This window comes from Pangasianodon hypophthalmus, chromosome 22 (assembly GCF_027358585.1).
Source record: "Pangasianodon hypophthalmus isolate fPanHyp1 chromosome 22, fPanHyp1.pri, whole genome shotgun sequence".
NCBI classification, from domain to species: Eukaryota; Metazoa; Chordata; class Actinopteri; order Siluriformes; family Pangasiidae; genus Pangasianodon; species Pangasianodon hypophthalmus.
This window is the reverse complement of record NC_069731.1, coordinates 18,920,218-18,939,059: the sequence shown is the minus strand read 5'-3', so window position 1 is coordinate 18,939,059 and position 18,842 is coordinate 18,920,218. Positions and strand designations below refer to the sequence as shown.

General features: G+C 40.3%; 1 long non-coding RNA gene across 1 annotated transcript in view; it reads right to left on the bottom strand.

Annotated features, from left to right (window-relative positions):
* Nucleotides 1–4,706: 4,706 nt before the first annotated feature.
* LOC113541128 (uncharacterized) overlaps nt 4,707–18,842 on the bottom strand; it is a 138,033-nt gene continuing 123,897 nt past the window's right edge. The window contains exons 4-5 of the long non-coding RNA XR_008300760.1: nt 6,769–6,894; nt 4,707–6,635 (exon numbers count right to left, since the gene is read on the bottom strand). This is a non-coding gene — a long non-coding RNA (uncharacterized LOC113541128). The remainder of the gene's footprint in view (nt 6,636–6,768; nt 6,895–18,842) is intronic.

The window sequence follows — 18,842 nt, the reverse complement described above, 5'->3', positions numbered from 1 at the left end:
AACTCCTCCCTTCATGCATGTGTTCTTCTTTCTCATTGCTCTAGATACATCCAGCTGGGACAGAAGGTTACGTACATCATAAACCGTGCTTTAATTCGGCGTCAGATATGCTAGCAGCCAAGTGAGAAAGTGAAGTCTCAGCTCTTGATTTATGTTTGATACGCTGCATTTTTTCCTGCTCATGCTCAGAACAGCTGCAAGGCAAATGAAAGGGGGGGGGGGGAATAGGCATTTCCTCTGCTCGGGCATATTCTGCTACTGCTGCATCCCCCCATTTCTCTCTCTCTCTCAGTCTCTCTGTCTCTGTCTCTTCCCCCTGAGTTTAATATGTTGGCTCACGTCACCCAAATGCACTGTGCACGCCATAACTCTACTCCGGCCTCTCCATCTTCCTCCCCGCACCAGGATATTAACTGTGGCATTTCCAAGAAAGATTCCTTCTAATAAAATGACTCGAGTAAATAAATAAACAAATCGGTGAAATATTTATGCAGCGTGCCATGTCAGAAAAGCTTCGCTGGGGAGAGCCTAGTCAAGCCTAGACGAGCCGAGCCTCTCCGCGGATTGGACTTATCGGTGATATCTAACCGGCAGAAAGCTCGAGTCACTTTCAGCTTCACTGCTTCAGTTTCTGAGAGATATCCATCGTGAGGCACATGCATTCAGAGACCCAAAAGTCTGTGTAAGCAAGCCATGCTGCTAAAGTGCATGCAGACGTACATGTACATGTATGTCTGCATTCACTTTAGCAGACATACATGTACATGTACATGCGCATATGTGAAGAAAGCCAGCTAGGTTCATGGCAGGGCTGTGAAGGCGTAAAACAATGGCAGAGACCCTGCTGTTCGAGTGTTGCAGAGCACCAGATGAGTAAGTGATTGAGAGCGCTGGCTGAGTAATAGTCTGCAGCCCAGCAGGAGGGCGCGCACAGCCAGGCCGCTGAAGCCGCCATTAGGACAAAATCACTCCGATGAAAATGGTCGATTCTGCATGCACCTCTCCATCCTCCCTGCGCCGTGGCTAACATTCGCAGCTGTCAAACCATTGTGCATTATAATAACGCGGAGTGCTTCTCTTCGGCTGCCGTTTGATATTTATTTGTTGAATTATGTCGATTATTATGTATGTGCCTGGCTGAAAAAAACAGGAGAAAATGGCACCAAGCGAGGAAGAAAGCAGCCATGCTAATGTTAATGGCAGCGCTGGGAGCAGAACAGCTAGTGGTACAAAGCTAATGCCAGAGCCAGGCGAGTGACAGAGAGAAAGAGAGAGAGAGAGAGAGAGAGAGAGAGAGAGAGAGGTCATAAAATAATGTAGCCCTGCATCTTTTAGTCATCACCCTGCCATCTGAATCCAACTTTGTGTACACAATCACCTAAATGTGTTAGAGTCGTAATCACAAAGAGCACAACACAGCCAGGCTTTCAAGCCTGCTCAACATACACATTTTTATAGACAGCATCAAGCCTTTTCCAACAAAGCAGCATACATTTTTATGAATCAGCTCATGTTTCCACACGAGTTTGTGAACTTACAATGGGCAAAACAATAACAACGGTAGAAATTTTTACAAGAATGATCTCTGGCTATGAATTTGATATTTGGCCGCATATCTACACTGCACAGTTTATTCAGAGTGTGCAGATAGCATTAAACCTAGCATTAGAGTTAGCAATGTAGGTTCATACATCGTAGCTACTGATTCACAAACACTATTTTTTTTTGCAACTATAATCTCCTAAAACCTGAGTGTTCACATCATCAACTCTCATTTCCAGTCTGGCAGCATTTTGTTCCTGGATCTTTTCTTCTGTGGTTGAAACGCACAGAACGTTTTGAGGTTTAGGATTGTTAGGAGGTTGTGTTCTTCCTCATTATTAGCACTTTCTCATTATCATTAGACTGTACTTATGTCTTACACTGCTAATAATAAGCACTCTCTGTCTCTCTCTCACCTCCTCTTTTTCCTCATTGCTCTTAAGGACTGTGTGGATCTCTTCATCTCTACCCGAGAGGGCAAACAGGGCAGGGCTGTGAGAGGAGCTAATGAAGGGCACGTTGACAGCGTCCAAGCGCCGTGAAGGCCATGATCTCAGCATGTAGCCCACACTGAGGGACTGAACGGTCACTACATTGAGCCGCCTACACATTCCAGCAGCCAGTTATACAAAGCTTGTGTGTTACACACCATCGCCTTAATCTCCAAAATAAACAGACAAGCAAACACAACTCAGGAGTGTCGTGGCGTATCAACTAATGATATTTAATCCTAATCATGGCTCCTCAGTTGGTTCCACAGTTAATTAAAAATAATCGACGGAGTTGAGGTGAGCTTAGCAAAATAATAGTAATCATCACTTTAGTCATTATCGTGCAGCCCTCATATCTACTATGCCAGTGACACAGAGGATGAATGGAGGAAAAAAAACAAATGCTGAATTTACAATCACAAAGAAATATGTATACAAATGACAAATTTATTTTTCTTTCTAATCAAGCACCCGTCGATTGATAAACCTCCGGGTACAAAAAGAATTGTTTATTGCACAATGCTTTTGTCCTCACTAATGATTTCGACCGCTTGTTCATTAATAATTTTGACTGAGGTGAGTCTCGGAGGCAATCAATAGCCTGATCATACTTTAGTTTCAACCTTGACTTGAAACCCAGCGCTGAGAGCGAGGACTAACAGCTTCTCTTCTGTTTGGACATCAATACCACAGAGTGCCTCTATTCGAGGAGCGAGAGACAGATCATGGGGCAAATACAATACAAACCCACTTAATTATCTCGCATGGATTATTAGCGTTATTAGTAAATGGAAAGCAAAAATTCTGCCATATTCCTCATGTGCAATCTTTCCAAAGCGTTTTCAAGCGTCAATAGACTTTGAATAATTCAATTACAACACTGTGTTCTATAACAGACAATAACAGTGGGATCCATTTGCTCCAACTGCCTCCATCTTTGATTAACATAATTAAAAGACTGACTGAAAAGGCCATTATTAGCACTCTAAAAGCATGGCAAAACACTCGCGATGTAATCCAAGATCTTTCAGTCGCTCGGACTCCGATTGATTGGGCTGTAACTGAGAACTTGTTTATGGCACACGAGGCAATACTTAACAGAAATGTTGACATTAACCCTCTATAATTATTGTATTGATGAGCATCGGAGTCTGATGTCAATTCCAGTGAGTGGAACTGATGAGAGAACATTTGACCACAAGTATGGTCAGTCATCCAGTACCATATTTCTCCAACGCCACTCAAAGACCTGAATCATCACATTTCCTGTATGTTAATAATAACATTGTATTTTTTTTTTTACCATGAGACATTTAGGTGAATCAGGAAGCTAAAGCGCACCTTCTGAATTACCCGTTCAAGCTGTTTTCCATTGGCTCCTGACCCTCCGGAACATTCCGGAGAATCTGCAGCCCTCCGCTGATTACAGTTCCATGAGACCGTAAATTAAACAAACAGGATTCATATCTGCGCCGTAATTTTACAGGAATCCACATTTCAGAGACACCTCGGCTCTGTAGCACCGACGATCCATCACTTCGTAGCGGAGGAGTCGTTCTGCAGTGCGCACCGACATGTGCGCCGCTTATGTGGTATTTTCCACTAATACATTTCCATTATGAGGTAATGGGCCTAATCGGCATTGTGCTGTGTAGTTTGCACAGAGTGATGTTGTGCTTGGCTTTTTAACCTCTTGACTGGCTCGGATAAAACTTTAGCATTCATGATGGAGACTCCTTTTGGCTAATCGCTATGATGAAGCCGCTCATAAATCCAGGATCTTCTGGGAGAACCTTCTAAGCTACTTGCTTATTTTTGTGAAAGATGGCGGTTTTCTGGAAATGGGGCTGAAAAGTTGTACCATTTTTAATGCCTTCAAATCCAATTTGTGCAGGCATTCTGTATGAAATATTTTTCGATAATATGTTATAGGTGAAAAAATGAATATTAGGATAAAAAATGGTGGTTATATCCTACAGCCTGATTCAGATTCATCATGTACTGTTCATGAAGAAAACAAATGAAACACTTAAGGCAAGACCCTGGCATTATAGAGCTGGTAGGAGTTAAATCAATAGAAATAAGACACCACACACAGATATTTTAACTCAGACATGGAAAGGGAAGGAAATAAATGAGCGTGGTAAACAAAGGCTACAGTTTACACTGTGAAATTTGCAACTTGCATCTCTTTATGAAATAAGCATGACCAAGACAGGAGAGGAACATTAGCCTTGAGAAAAAATCTCTATTTCGGTGCAGTTAAACGCTAGCTTTAAATTCAAGAAGTAATTCTGGTTACGGTGGCTTCATAAATGCAATTTAACTCTCCTGACTTAATTAAGGGCTTCTACATAAACTGTCAGTTTATCTCTTTAGCCCTAGATGGATGCTAACTAACTAGTTGCTACACAACTTGCCAACTATGAACAGGAATAAATTATAGTCAAGTTGAGAAGGATTAAGTAAAAGCTTAAATTATGGCTTCCTCAAAAAATAAGGTCTTCAACAGACCACCCCTCGAAGACCAAACTAATTATGCTGTTGGTCACCAATTCAAATTTGTGTTACCAAAACGGAACTTGACACTAAGTTTCTCTTACGGATTTTATTCACATCGTCAAAGGAGACTGTTATAGCGTCAGAGTGAGGAGCAGAGATATACCAGGGAAATACCCTCAAACTCCAAACTCACTTCTGATGGCCAGTGCAGAAGCATGAGCCTTGGAGACGGGAGCTAGAATGTTTATAGGCTACTTTTAACTCCTCTCTCCTGCTATAATCTCTCCTGGGGTATCAAAGAGGAGCATCATCTCCAGCAGCAACACAGCACCCAAATCCTGCTAGACAGCCCGGGCTTTGTAGGTAGGCTTTCTCCTTCATCCACAGCCTTTGTCATACACACACACACACACAAACACACACACACGCATACCTTCTACTGAGCTGTCTCTTTGGGGGTTAAGTTTCAAGCTCCTGGTTCCTGGCTCTCAGTGTTCACATCTGAGCTCCGGAGACTTTATCCAGCTTCATCTTCTTTACGGGTCTCGACATTTGCCAGCCCTATTTAACCCAGCAGGGGCTTTATCATATTTTGCTCATCGCAAGCTGCTGGAGATGCCATGAGATGGAAGTTCTCTCTCCATCCCCGAGATCTCTTTTAGATGTTCAGATCCTCCAGATCTCTTTAAACCTCCCACACTGGACCACCTGTAGCGGCTCAGGCCAAACGATGCCCCATAAGATGTCGGGATTTATTAAGTTTAAGAAGAAGCAAAGTTTTTCCACGGCACGACGTCTGCACTCAGCCTTGGACACTCCTTCCTTATTTAATGGACTAGAGGCCCTGACCTCAGGTGCTATAAGCTATAAGCTGTAAGCACACCCCCGGCTAATGAATTTGTCCCAATTTGTCAAAGCCGTGGCTTTAATCAAACATCAGTCTGAGCTAGCTGCAAGAAAGTCACACACCGAGGTGCTTGCTAACTGCAGCATCTGGCAAACAGAGAAAACAGAAAAAGCTGTAAAAACCACGGCGTAATGAGAACGTTATAAAACAGTTCATTAGCAAAGTATAGTAATTACAAGCTCGTGGGAAAAGATATGAAAACAAACGAGGTAAACAGGACATTATAGTTATCAATGATGTGCGTTTTGATCGAAGTAAAACATTCCGTGTGCTGTGTTTCATTTCATATTGAAAAGCGAGGTAAATCTTTACATTTAATGATGGAGCCATGTCCTAGTAAACCCTATGCATGTGTTATTGATTTTTCCATCTCTCCACAGTATATGCCTTCTATCTCCACGGTGTTCATTATCTCACGTTAGGCATTACTGAAGTAGATAAGATCCCCCCTCCTCTCTCTCTCTCTCTCTCTCTCTCTCTAGCTATCTATCTCTATATTCCTTTTCTGGATGAAACAATAAAGCTTAAACCCACAACTGTCTCACGTTCATGACACCAGGGGGTGCAATCAATGCCCTTTATTTTACACTTACACACGTTACCTGTCAATGAGTGCCATGTTTAGACACCCTAGCAGTAATTATTTTAATATACACACACCACACTGATGTACACCTTGCTGTGCGTAAAGGTGTGGTGTGTACGCTGTATACATGCATCTCTGCTCGCTCCAGTGATCCCAGCTCTCATCAGAGTCCAGCTCAGAAATCATTGCAGCAGCAATAAACGCTTCATATTCCTATTTATTGCCTCCCAGACGCTCCTGCCTTATTGGGGCCACCCTCATGAATACAACAGGGAATGAGACAAGGCTGTGCAACAAAAAATTCTGGGGGATGGGGGACAGGGAGAGAGAGCGTGGATGTCTGATGATAATACTACACTGTTGGGATAAAGGATCTAGAGTTAGACAGGGAATGTGTCTTAAAAAAAGGTAAATTTAATCATAATTAAATCATCTCATTATCACTGGAGAGGCTAATATGAAATGTGTAACTAGTTAAAATGCTTTATTTCTGTAGAGACCCACCTACGTGTAATTATAGATATTTAATTCATGAGCATGGCCGTGATTGGGGATTAGGCCAGGCTGAAGATCAGCAGACATCCCTCAAAAGATGACAGGTCAGTGACTGATATCACATTAAATATGTGGGATAGAAATAAGACAGACCAAGCAGCAATTAAAATAATGGAGAAAGACATTTCATCCGTAAGTTTGTTCAATGTCTAGAAACAGGAAATAGACTTAGCATTGAAACTTACGGAACATCACAGCAAGGTTGGAGTGTTACGATGTCACGGTCTGTCCCAGTATATGGTCTTTATAATGACAAAGTGATAAATACTGGCAGGATACGGAAATGTCACACTGGATCCAAAAGTCGTATCCTATAGGAAAAGAGAATAATAAAATACAAATGAGGTTTAAAAGGATGTGTCAGAGAAGCAAAGTTTATGGGAGTTTTAGGTAAGTTATTAAGTTCTTAGCCCAGGTAAAGAATGTATACATGTTATGTATACATGTCAGGTGACCTAGTATGCATCAAGCACAAATTGCTTAGCCACACCCCCTGCAACAAGCACTTATAATGAAGTTTAAATATTGCATTAATATACTGCATAATGGTGAAGACACTTCCATCTCTGTGCTTTATACATAGATCGCTTATACTGTGTGAATCGATCGTGATTATGAACAGACGTCATGCAACACCATTATTTAGGAGATATAAGTCTGGAAATCTCATCACACATTTAGTCAATGACAAAACAATTAGGGGATGTGATCCTTTGGTTTCCTTTGAGTTTTTGTTATATATTAAAGAATGTGTAAAGAGATGTTTTTTACAACATGATACATTTTTCCTTCAATGTTTGCCACCGTCATGTGTGTGTTTTTAAGTAGTCGATTAATTCAATGATACATGTAAAACTGTGATATTTTTAGGCCAAGTTATTATACCTTGAAAATTTCAAATCTTAACAACAACCAGGCAAAACCTCTGCTTGTTCACCTTCCTGTCTCTCTCAGATCACGGTGAGATGTTTCTTCCTCTAATAGTTTTGAAGGCTGGAATGAAAAGCGTGCTAGTCTGCAAAAATAACAGTAAGGATGAGTAAATTAGAGAAAGGAAATGGTGATGAAATAGAGGACGAGCAGTATTGTCTGCCAGCTGGATAGGGATTTTTTTTTTTTTTTACATTTTATTCTCGTTAACAATTTCTGTGATGCTGGTGGGCTGATGGGCATCTGCACTGGAAGGAGATTGATGTGCTCAATCACTGAATTTATCCAGCAACGTTTACAATATGATCCCGACGCCGGGCTCCTCTTGGCCGCATCACGTTGAGAAAAGGCAGGCTGGGTAATTTGTTCTGATGTAGTAAATAACTGGCCATAATGAAACTCGCCCTGATGTATTCGGAAAAGGCCTGATTGATGCAGGAAGAACTCAGCCTGCCCATTTAGCATGCACAAACCCCAGTACTCGCCAGAGCCGCAGAGAAGTCCCTCTGACAGCTGCCTGGGCTGCACGCAATCTTAAAGCAGTTATGAATTACTGCTGACCCCCCTCTCGCCCCCCCCTCCATCTCCTCCCGCCCCCACGACGCTGGCGCTCTAGACGCAAGCATATTGAAAGTCATCAGTCTGTGGCGGTCATTCTTTTTAGCATGATGTGCTATAAGGAATGGTGGTGGGGGAGGATTAGTTGCAATCACTGGAAAAATAGAAGCTGTGGGGGGGGTTCAGCGACAACAAAACCCGCCAAGTGCACCAGCACGATATTTTCAGCGCACACTCAAGCAGGTCCTATAAATGAGGATAAAAGCCTCGGCTGCAGCAGACAGATAATGCCTGTATTTTTATTTTTGATTCTTTCCATATAGCATATATTCCAAGAGAATCCGCAGAGGAACTGAATAATATGCTGGACACTTTGGCCAGCTGTGAGGCCGGCTTTTTGCGCTGCTGCATTGAAACTGCTGCTATTCTTCTCATCAATTAACAGGCACAGCTGAACAGCATGATGTTCTAAAGTCAGATACACATCCTACGTTATGGTCAAAACAGTCACACTGCTTTTCTTGTTTTTTATTTCCATTCCAACCTAATCCAAGCCATTATGTATAATTGTACGCCTCTGCCTCTCTATAAGAAATTATACAGTGAACATCAAGTGCTTCGTCTTACACAAAAGTGTTTCCACTCAGCCGTATTTATAGGTGGTTAATATTGAGGCAAAATGGCATTATGCTAATGGATTTTCAATCAAACTGCACAGCCTGACACCATATAAAAGTGTATGCAAAGTTCAGTGGTGGTAGAACACCTAATCAGGGCTGTTCATTAAAGCGCTGGCTTTAGGTTACGCTGGACAGGTCCTCTATTAGCCGCTCTGACCGGGATGGGGTGGGGCAGAGGGGGGACAGTGAAAAGGTTAGGAAGATGAAAGCTAGGATACTCTTCACTCATGTAGCCCTTCCACGTCTCTTCAATAATTAACCTATTGGCTTTGCTTTGGCCTTTTTAAACCTTTGAAATGCATATCAAACATCTACAATCCCTTCCAAAACCCTCTGTACTTATATACAGTTTGTCTATGCTAATGTCAGGGGAAAATAAACACAGCAAACGGCACACGAAGGTTACAGCAGTCACAGTACTCTCATATAATGTGTGAGATGAGCAGGAATGAGATACCAAACATGAAGAAACCTCATATCGGTCAATTATTTGCTTTTTTGTGTTAAATAGTAAAATATCTCTCCACATTCATAATCTAAAAAAATGAAAAATTTCATGCTAGTTGCATGAAGAGAGCTAACAAGCAGAGAAAAAAAACTCACAGAACCAAGGTTTTTACCACAAAAATCGACCCTAAACAAGAGAAAGAAATTAGCAAGGCAAGAGTCCAGTGTGAGTGGATCTACCGGATTCATATCGATCAGATTACTGTCCCGCCCTCTTGCCTGCTGTTGGCTCACAAATTCACATCTCAAAGGTCATCTAGATAAAGCCAACATGAAGCGAAAATAAACACTTCGAGGATGCTAAGGTCCTTTCCCTTTCGGTGAATTGGCTTTTTTGCTGAATGAATGTTATGTGTGTTTGGCCTGTATCTGAAAAAGCAGACAAGCCTAGTTCTCATGTTCCTCCCATATTGTTGAAGTAAGGTGTAAAAAATCAGAAATGCTACAACTAAACATTCAAAATCTTGCTTCATGCTAGTTGCACCAACATTGCTAACATAACCCTAGTAAAGAAAAAAGCAGAATTTAAACACTAAACTCTCCCATATACTGTAGGGTTGAATGAGACGGCTAATTGTACAGCTAAAAATAAACAGCAAGGCAAAAATTCAGTGTGAACGCTAGTTTATTATAAGCAGCTCCTCCATTTCTTTCTTTTTTCTGACCAGTTGTTTTCTGTTGGCTCACAATATAGCTAAACATTCAAAATCTTGTTTCATGCTGGTTGCAGAGGTGTCAACATTGCTAACAGAAAAAAAAAAAAAGAATTTTATCACAAAAAATCCCTAGTGTATGTCAGTGGACAAGATGCCAGTAAGAAAACAGTGAGGCAAATGTGATCATTACTTAATAATAAGCAGAGAAAGAAGCGAAAGTAATCACTATCAGAGGAAAAAGTGCATCTTTCACATCCTGTGTCCTTTCCCCTTCAGTGAATAGTTGTTTATTCCCCCCGCATTGGGTGAATTTTATTGGTCTGCGTCTGAAAAAGGAGAAATGTTTGCTCCCATATCGCTGTAGCATGGAGTCAAAAATCTTAAATGTGACAGCTAAAGCGTACACGTTAACACCTCTGTAGTCGTGTAGTCACATCCTTTGGTAGTCAGCCCTAAAACAAACTACATCATCCAATAAGTCAAGCCTTTTTCCATTTTCATGGTCATTCTATCTAATCTGGTGTGATGCAGATCTTCACTTCATATCTCCCCCTTCTGTAAATGAGAGGTAACTAGTCCACTTGCTGCCTCTTCATATTCATATTTTACCAGAGAACAGACAGTGGATCGCAGACTGCAGACTCGGAGATTGAAAATGGAGAATGACAACACAGGAGGAAGTCAGCATCTGCAGTCTGGCATGATTGTCGGGGTCCAGTCGCAGACAATCACGTAATGTATCATTCATATTGCTGCAGTGCTGCTGTTGCAGCCCTCATTCTCTCCAACCTCCTCACTCGCCTGTGAATACCAACCCGACAAACACTCACCATCGTCACACACCGATCCCATCACTCTCGCGACACTGCTGTCCCCCAATTTGTCACCTAGTGAGCGTGATTTCTGTCTGACTGACACACACAAACACATATTCAGGCACTTATAGACAACTGCAGTGGTGTGTACAGCTTCACGTTAATGGCTTTTTGCACAGGATATAGCAGGATATAAATGTATTCGGATAAAAAAATATTTTTTTTTCTGTAATCAGCCTTGAAATTTTCTACGTTTTTTTCAGCATCACAGTTTATTTATTTATTAATTCCAAATTTCCCATAGGCCAAGTAAAAAAAAAGGAATATAATTTTGAATTACTTGACCACTATTTTGTCGAATAAATTCAGGGTGCAATCATGAGTTTTTTTTTTTTTTTCCTCCCTCCTTCCTAAATGGACAAAAATGTTTCTTCATTTTAAAACCTAATCACTAGCGGCCATTAAAGCTAGGTGCAAGAGATGTTGCCTGAGCTTTGGGCTGATTATCATTCTGAATGAAAAAAGTATTTAGTGCTGTCCCATGGGGCAAGGAGTCATTCTTCAAGGTGACGCATCTCACCAGAGGAATACATTTGCGATTTGCAATTGAAAGAAGTCAAATATACACGCATATATACGCACGAGTACCTTTATCCGAGGAGGCCAAACATGTAGATGGTGGGCTGAATTTCTGTTTATAACAGAAATATTATTGATGGAAAGTCCACACAAAAGGACTGGACTTTTCTGAAGTGGGTCAAAGGTAGGAGGAAGCTTTAAAAAAAGGAGATGATCACGTTTGAAATTAACAAGTCAGCTGAAATCTCATTTCGAAGCAGGAAATGTGACAGACATGCTAAACTTCAGCTAGGTTCAGGGTTAGAGGAGAGAACTTTGCACGATGAATCCTATTTCAGTCCATGGCAAGGCTCCGGCAGAGAGAAATTGGCAAATCATACAGTAATCACCTTATCCATCATGGTAATCCTGCAGATACACATAGGGCTTTGGGCTGCGAGATCCTTTTCCTCATTTTCAAGAAAGAACATGAAGTCATTCACTCTCATGCAGCTCAAGTATTCACTATAGGCTTCTCTTTATTCTTCTGCAGAAGATATGGGATGCAGAAATTTTCTTTAAAGTAAAGAGGTGACGTGATTAAGTGTAGGTCTTCATTTCCCAAATGCACATGTTGGTGATTCCACGACTACTGTGCCATACAACCCTTAACTCTGAAAAATTAAACCTTTTTTTTTTTTTTAAAAAAATACATTTTCAGTAATGAATCTAACAAACCATGAATTTAGCCATGCAAAAATGTTTCAGATAACATCATCTGATTTTCTTTGCTAACAGTCTACATTTTGCTCTTCAGTGAGTAACAGAGAATTGCACAGAATTAGCAAACATATAAAATGTGGTTAAATAGCTATGTGCTTAACAGTCTATAATTTAGGTAACAGGGTTGTACTTTCAAAGTGACCTCAATATCACAATATCATTGAAAATAAAGGGAAAAAAAGAATGAGAGAACTTTCCTTCTTCTAATAATCTTCAGGAAATTCAGATGGCAGAACTTCCTGTTGAACACGTGGAATATTCCAAACATTTCATGTGAGATTTTCATAACTGTTGCAGGATGAAACAAGGGAAAGGATGTTTCAAATGTGAGACATTAAATGAATTCCAAGGGAAAGTGCAGTCATAGTGTACTTATATCTGGGAAAAGCAAAAAAAAAAAAAAAAAAAAAACCTTTTTTAGGCGCTGTAGATTTTGTAGGTTTTATTAATATTTGTAAATATTTGTATAATATAAGTTATTTATCTGAAACATGCACAGATGTTATTGTGAAGGACACTTGCCCATGGAATCACCCAGGAGATCAACATTCGAAAACTGGTCTTCATCATTTCCTTTCCTACTTAATCTCGCACAATGATGACAGGAGAGTCGTACGCACAGTCGGACTTGAACTGAGAGATGACTGTATCCATCTCAAATGCTTTTTCTGTTATCACCGTGAACAAATGAGCTTTGCTGGAAGAGGCTCTTCTCACCACATACATCAGCGAAATTCAGTCGAGAGGCCAGGTCCAACCACAACCTCCCTCACACCCAGGTGGGTCACCTTTCAGAACATGCTGGGACTCCCCACATGGATAATCACGTTCTTCCAAGCCAAACTGGGCTTAGCAGCAAGCCCTCGTCTTTTCCCCGCCCCCTTCCCAAATCTGGCTGAGAGCATGGTTCAGAAAATAAGTGAGAGGCCAGCTGAGTTTGCAGCTTGCTGCATTAATGTGTCATAAATAATGGCAGTGGGTGGAATCGCAATCAAGTCAAGCATCTTTCACATCCCTTCCCCATCAAGCTTGGAATCAGATTCTCGTACAAATGTAACCGCTAAATCCATCACGTCCAATCATAAGGATCAGATATTGTATGGTGGTGGGGTGTTTGTGCTGGAAAAAAAGAAAAGGGCAGCTTTTTTTTTTTTTACTGGCGCTCCTCTTGCAATGTTAAAATTATTGCCGAAATCCATTATCCAAAATAAGAACGGTCTAAAACAAAATTTAATTCGAGACTAAAACAAAAGGGCAATGCTCTTCTCAAACAGATTGAAACTGACATGGTGAAAATGGCTGTGTTAATATTTAGAAGTGCAAGAAAACATATTTAGCTTCACCAAATAATCTAGCACAAAACAGCAAACATGGAAAATCAATAGGTAAAATGGGGTAATGCTTTTCTGGGTCACATCTGAATATATCTTTTAGAGGTATTGATTTGTTTCTTGTGTGTGTGTGTGTGTGTGTGTGTGTGTGTGTGTGTTCCCTGCTTTGGACCATTCCTCGTAATTAACGCACAGGGGAAAATTTAATTCGGGAGAGGGAACTATTACACATGTGGCCAGTTTTATTGGCTGGATAAATGAAGTAGTGCTATGATAAAGAGGGGGAGGAGTCTTTCATAAGTAAGATTTATAATCTGACTCTTGGAATTGAGTAAATTAATTTTGCGATATTAAACTGAACCTTTAACCCACTCTGCTTCTGATTGCCATCCTGCCCAGACAGACAAAGGATTCGGTGGTGGAGGGGTGGGTGTGTGTGTGTGGGGTAAGAGGGAGAAAAAAGATTGAGAAATTGATGATATTTCTCCTGTGCGCTCACTGCACTGCGCATATCTGTCGCCTCCATACATGATTTTTCAATTATTTCAGCCTGTGCAGGTGTACAAGGCAGAGTCCGAGAGAGAGAGAAAGAGAGAGAGAGACAGAGAGAGACGGAGAGAGAGCGTTCCAGATGAGCAAATGTTAGCACACATACATCTCTTCTTTAAATATTCCACAGTGTGAAGCGAAGGTTTCATCAAGTCTGCCATCACATCATGCATTTCCTCTAAAAGATCTTCCACATTCCATATCACAGACCTTCAAAAATGGCCGACAGCATATAAATACAGCAGCACCGGTTTAATATTCACCATAAAGCATTGAAGCCAGGCCACTTGGTTGTGTGCATTCTTTACCTTTCTAGTGCACTGTGCTAAGGCCAGTGCTTTACACACACTCACTCACACACACACACACACACACACACACACACACACACACACACACACACACACTGGCAGAATAAAGGTTAGGTTACATAGACACGAGAGCTCGCTCCAATGCGGTCCTCTGAAGTTGACAAAGATGGAAACAGTGCTTGAAATTCAGAGGATTTCCAAAACCTTCAAGCTTTCAATAATTCATTTTGGATCTGTAAGAGGAAAAGCAAAGAGCATGAGGGGAGGGAGAGAGAAAAAAGAGACCCTAGAAACTGCTCTGAGAGCCGTGAGGTGTTTGAGCCGTTACCTCCACTCCATTAAGCAGAACCAGAGACGGCAATAAATAGCTCATTATTTGGTCGAGCAGGTTATGCTAGAGCTCGAGCTCAAACTTGATCGTCAACCAACCAGGAAGACCGTCTGAGTTTTTAATTACAAAGAGTCTTTTGGTGGAGAAGTGATGCTCATCACGGTAAATAACACAAGCCACTGATGTGCAGTATAGAGCTTCATTTATAATTACTGATGCACTCTTGCTTCCTAGAGCTATCGTCACACCAGATTACAAGTTTAGGCTTTTCCAATATACGGAGAGATGCATATTAGCTACGACAAGGGCTCAGTTTAAGGGGATTTAAGCAGCTGTCTGAGTAAATTAAAAAAAAATTAAATATAATACAAATTACCAGCTTTTTTCATCTTGTGATAGGACTTAAGATGTCTAAAATGAATAACCTTCAGAAAGATTCAAATGTTCAAATGTCCAAACACAATAGTGACATGATTGAATTTGGTCAAGTTATAAGTAACAACTTCATTCTAATAAAGTTATAAGAAGAGATATGAACGCTAACTCCGCCCCTAACCCTAACCGGTGTAACTTTTTATTGTACCTAAATCTTGTGAGTAGCTAAGTTGTATAGTTGAATTCATATTGTTAAGGATAGTGTTTAATATTTACTTATGCTATTAATTAGACTATAATTCTAACCTATTTTATTTTATAAGATCGATAAGCCTCAGAAAGATCTGTATAAATTCCAATGCACAACGGCGACACGGTTGATTTTGTTCAGTTTCATCCAAATAAAGCTGTAAGAAGAGGTACATGTGCTAATTCTGCCTCTATCCCTAACCTTAACCTTTGTAACTTTTCACTGTACTTGAATTGTGTGAACAGTTAAGTTGAAAAGTTGAGTTTATATTCTTAGGGATCTTTGTTAGGTGTTTAATATTTATGTTATTTAACATGAATTAGACTACTTTATATTTTTTCGACCTTATTTTTATAAGAAAAATCGAGAACCTTCAGAAAAGGCTATATGAACCGCAGCACAAACCTGGACACAAACCTGGTCTTATGGAAGATCTGTATAAATTTGAATACATGAGTGCAGTGTACTTGGATTTTGTTCAGTTGCTTACAAATATAGTTGTCAGAAGGAGTGTGAACGCTAACTCCGCCCCTAACGCTAACCTTAGTAACTTTTCACTGTACTTGAATTGTGTGAATAGCTAACCTGATTAGATGAGTTTATATTCTTAGGGATCATGTTTATTATTTAAATTATGCAATTGTGCATTAATTAGACTATTATTTTATTTCATCCCATTGAATGATGAATTATAACTTTATAATTCTTCATACTGTTGTGAAAACTTTTACAGCATTTCCTTAGCTGCTTATTGTTTTCACATTATTCAAAAGATAACTAGTCTTTTTTTCTCAAACTTATTTAGCTATAATATTATTCCTTCCATCCCTTCAACATTTGAACCAGCCATTACCCAGAAAACCCATAATTGACAAAACATCAAGTACAAATCAAAAACTGATTCTGCAATACTGAAAAGTGACTGACCACGGCTTGGTCTAAGGCCAAACAGCGCTGCACTTTCTACACTGACCGTAGACTGAACACAAAGCTACAGAACCAGCCAAAATATTGACCGCTTGGCCGGAGCCAATACACATCCCACCAGGCCACTCACTGCAGCCTTTTTTTTTTTTTTGAAGTGGCTATTAGTGTGAACAGTAAATCAAAGCTTCAAGTCACTTCTTATCTCATCCATCTGCCCTTCTAGAATATTCATCAATGGTTTTTCAGAAGTGTTTGTAATTCCGTATTGGGTTAAAAAAAAAAAAAGGAATAAACTCATCCTGGCCTTTAAGGGAAATAATTCCGTCTCTTTTTTTATGTGACATGCTCAGTCGATAGCATTCATAATTGATGGCTCTCTGGAACGCTTCAGGCCACATTAAGTTTTATTCCACGCTGTTCGTCAATATCCCTGACCAGGTAGATTTCATTATTGACAAGTGCTGCCCACATTGTGTTGTATAATTAAGTTCAACTTCAAAACTTCAGACTGTTTTTTCTTCTCCTCTTCCCCTCCCTCTCGCGTGGTTCAACAGGAAGTGTTTGAAATGACCGCTTGGTGCTCTTAATTTAAACTGCCGTTTCATTTCTCTCTGTAGGTGTCTATTTTATTGTTAAAGGTCACCCTCATTTGTCCGAGCCAACAAAGGCGGCCCTTAAAGTTGCCGCTGCTTTTTGACAGACAGTGGTCCTGTGTAAGTGATGGCCTTAAGGACAGACGTGCCACTGTGAGCTTCTCTCTCTCTCTCTCTCTCTCTCTCTCTTTCTCCCTATCTCCCTCTCTCTCTCTATACACAGCGAGAGAAATAGCAGATAACAAATCATGCCCTGCGCTTCTCCCTCCGGCGTGATTGACGACTTCATGGAGGGCACAACTTTTCAATGTCCTCAGATTAAAAAACGCTCAAACAAATGAGGGCTAAAAATACTACCGCAGGGTACCGGCGGGGGGAAGAGCAGGCGCTCAGACGTACCTTTAAAAGAAGGAGAAAAAAGACAACAAATAAAGCGAGATGATGATAACAAAGCCTATGTACTCATTCTTTTAGATCTTAGAGCTTTTTTCTGCCGATAACACCTGTCTTTTGGATGCATTGCTAAACTGGCCCCATGATTTAACATTGACAATGATGGAGGCAGGGGTGATATATGGCTAGTTATTAAAAAAGTTTGATTTTATAGGTATCACATGACCTCAGCATATATGACCTCTATTTTCACAAATGGCACAGGTCTCTGTTTTTTAATAGAGTGGTGCTGGGCCATATATCAGCTGCTCACCCTCATAAAGCACATTAATATCTTCACATTTTCAACATGCTTTGAATTTCTCTCTTGCCTTTCAATGAAACAGAACAAATAAAGCAAATAAACAATGATGATGATATATATAAACTCACATAAACAGGCTTTCTAAAATGGGGTCTAGACGGCTGCTGTGAATAACATCTGCACTCTTTGTGTCGTAAGATTTAATATATAAACAGCTGATGTTGCACCTTACAGAAAATCTTCTGCATTTTTTTTTCAAAATGTGACTGCTTTGCTTCTACAGGATGTATTAATCACATCCAGCCAGTAAAACATGCAATGCAAGTGTATATGTGTGTACTAAATGATGTAGCAGGGTTAACAAACAGCCCACAATGCACTACAGGTACATTTATACATTTATACATTTACACACATATACATTTACACAACAGAACAACAGGACAGCATTTGAAATCTCATTCTCAGGCAGCAGAAAATATAAAAATGACTCAATGTGCAAAATTCATATGGACGCGGCATTACGAGCTCAAGTCCAGTAATTGAAAATGACAGAGACACACAAAGCATCAATCACGGCTGACCTTTCACGGCTTTATTAGGATGGGCTGAGAGATTTGAGAGAGCTCCACTCCATCATGGCCACGAAATCAGACGCAAACAGTCAAATCAAAGCTCTCCACACACTGTCACAAAGGACGGAGCTCGTTTAAAGCAAGGAGGGATCTAGTGAGACACGTTGAAATGAGGACAATATGGTCAAACTTTTGTCCTGATATGAAAAAAAGCATACTACAACTCCTATCAGTCCTAGCTAGTAACTAACTAGCCTAGCTTGCTCTCTAGATGAGATTTATTATGATCAGTAAAGCAGATGAAATAAAGATTGGGGTAACTCTGGTGATGAGGTGTTTGTTTGCAGAAAATCGAGAGAATTTGAGCTGCTTGTGCAACATGATTGTATGCAGCCACAGTTAAAGTGGGACGTCACATCACATACTGGGTGAATGTCCCAGAAACACACGTTGTTATTATTGTTACACTGCAATGTTAAAATATTGGCAATGAAATATTCTGTATGTCGTAAATCTCCGCATATTCGGTCACTAACAAGACTCCTATTTCACCGATACTCTGTCCTCCATGTTTGTTTTTCTTGCTTACCCCAACATGCAGCCTGATCGGACAGGAATTAAAAAAACACTTGACATCACTCTGCTCGGTTCTTATTGGTTTCCATCTAAAATGTACATGTGCGGTTCACAAAAATCTAAGAAACTATGGATTCACTGATCATTTAGTATTAACAAATAGCAAGGAACAGAAACTTGTCATTATGAGCAACAGCACAGGCTAGGTATGAATCTCCATCTTTCAGACGATATGATACGCATCTCAATAAGCAGTA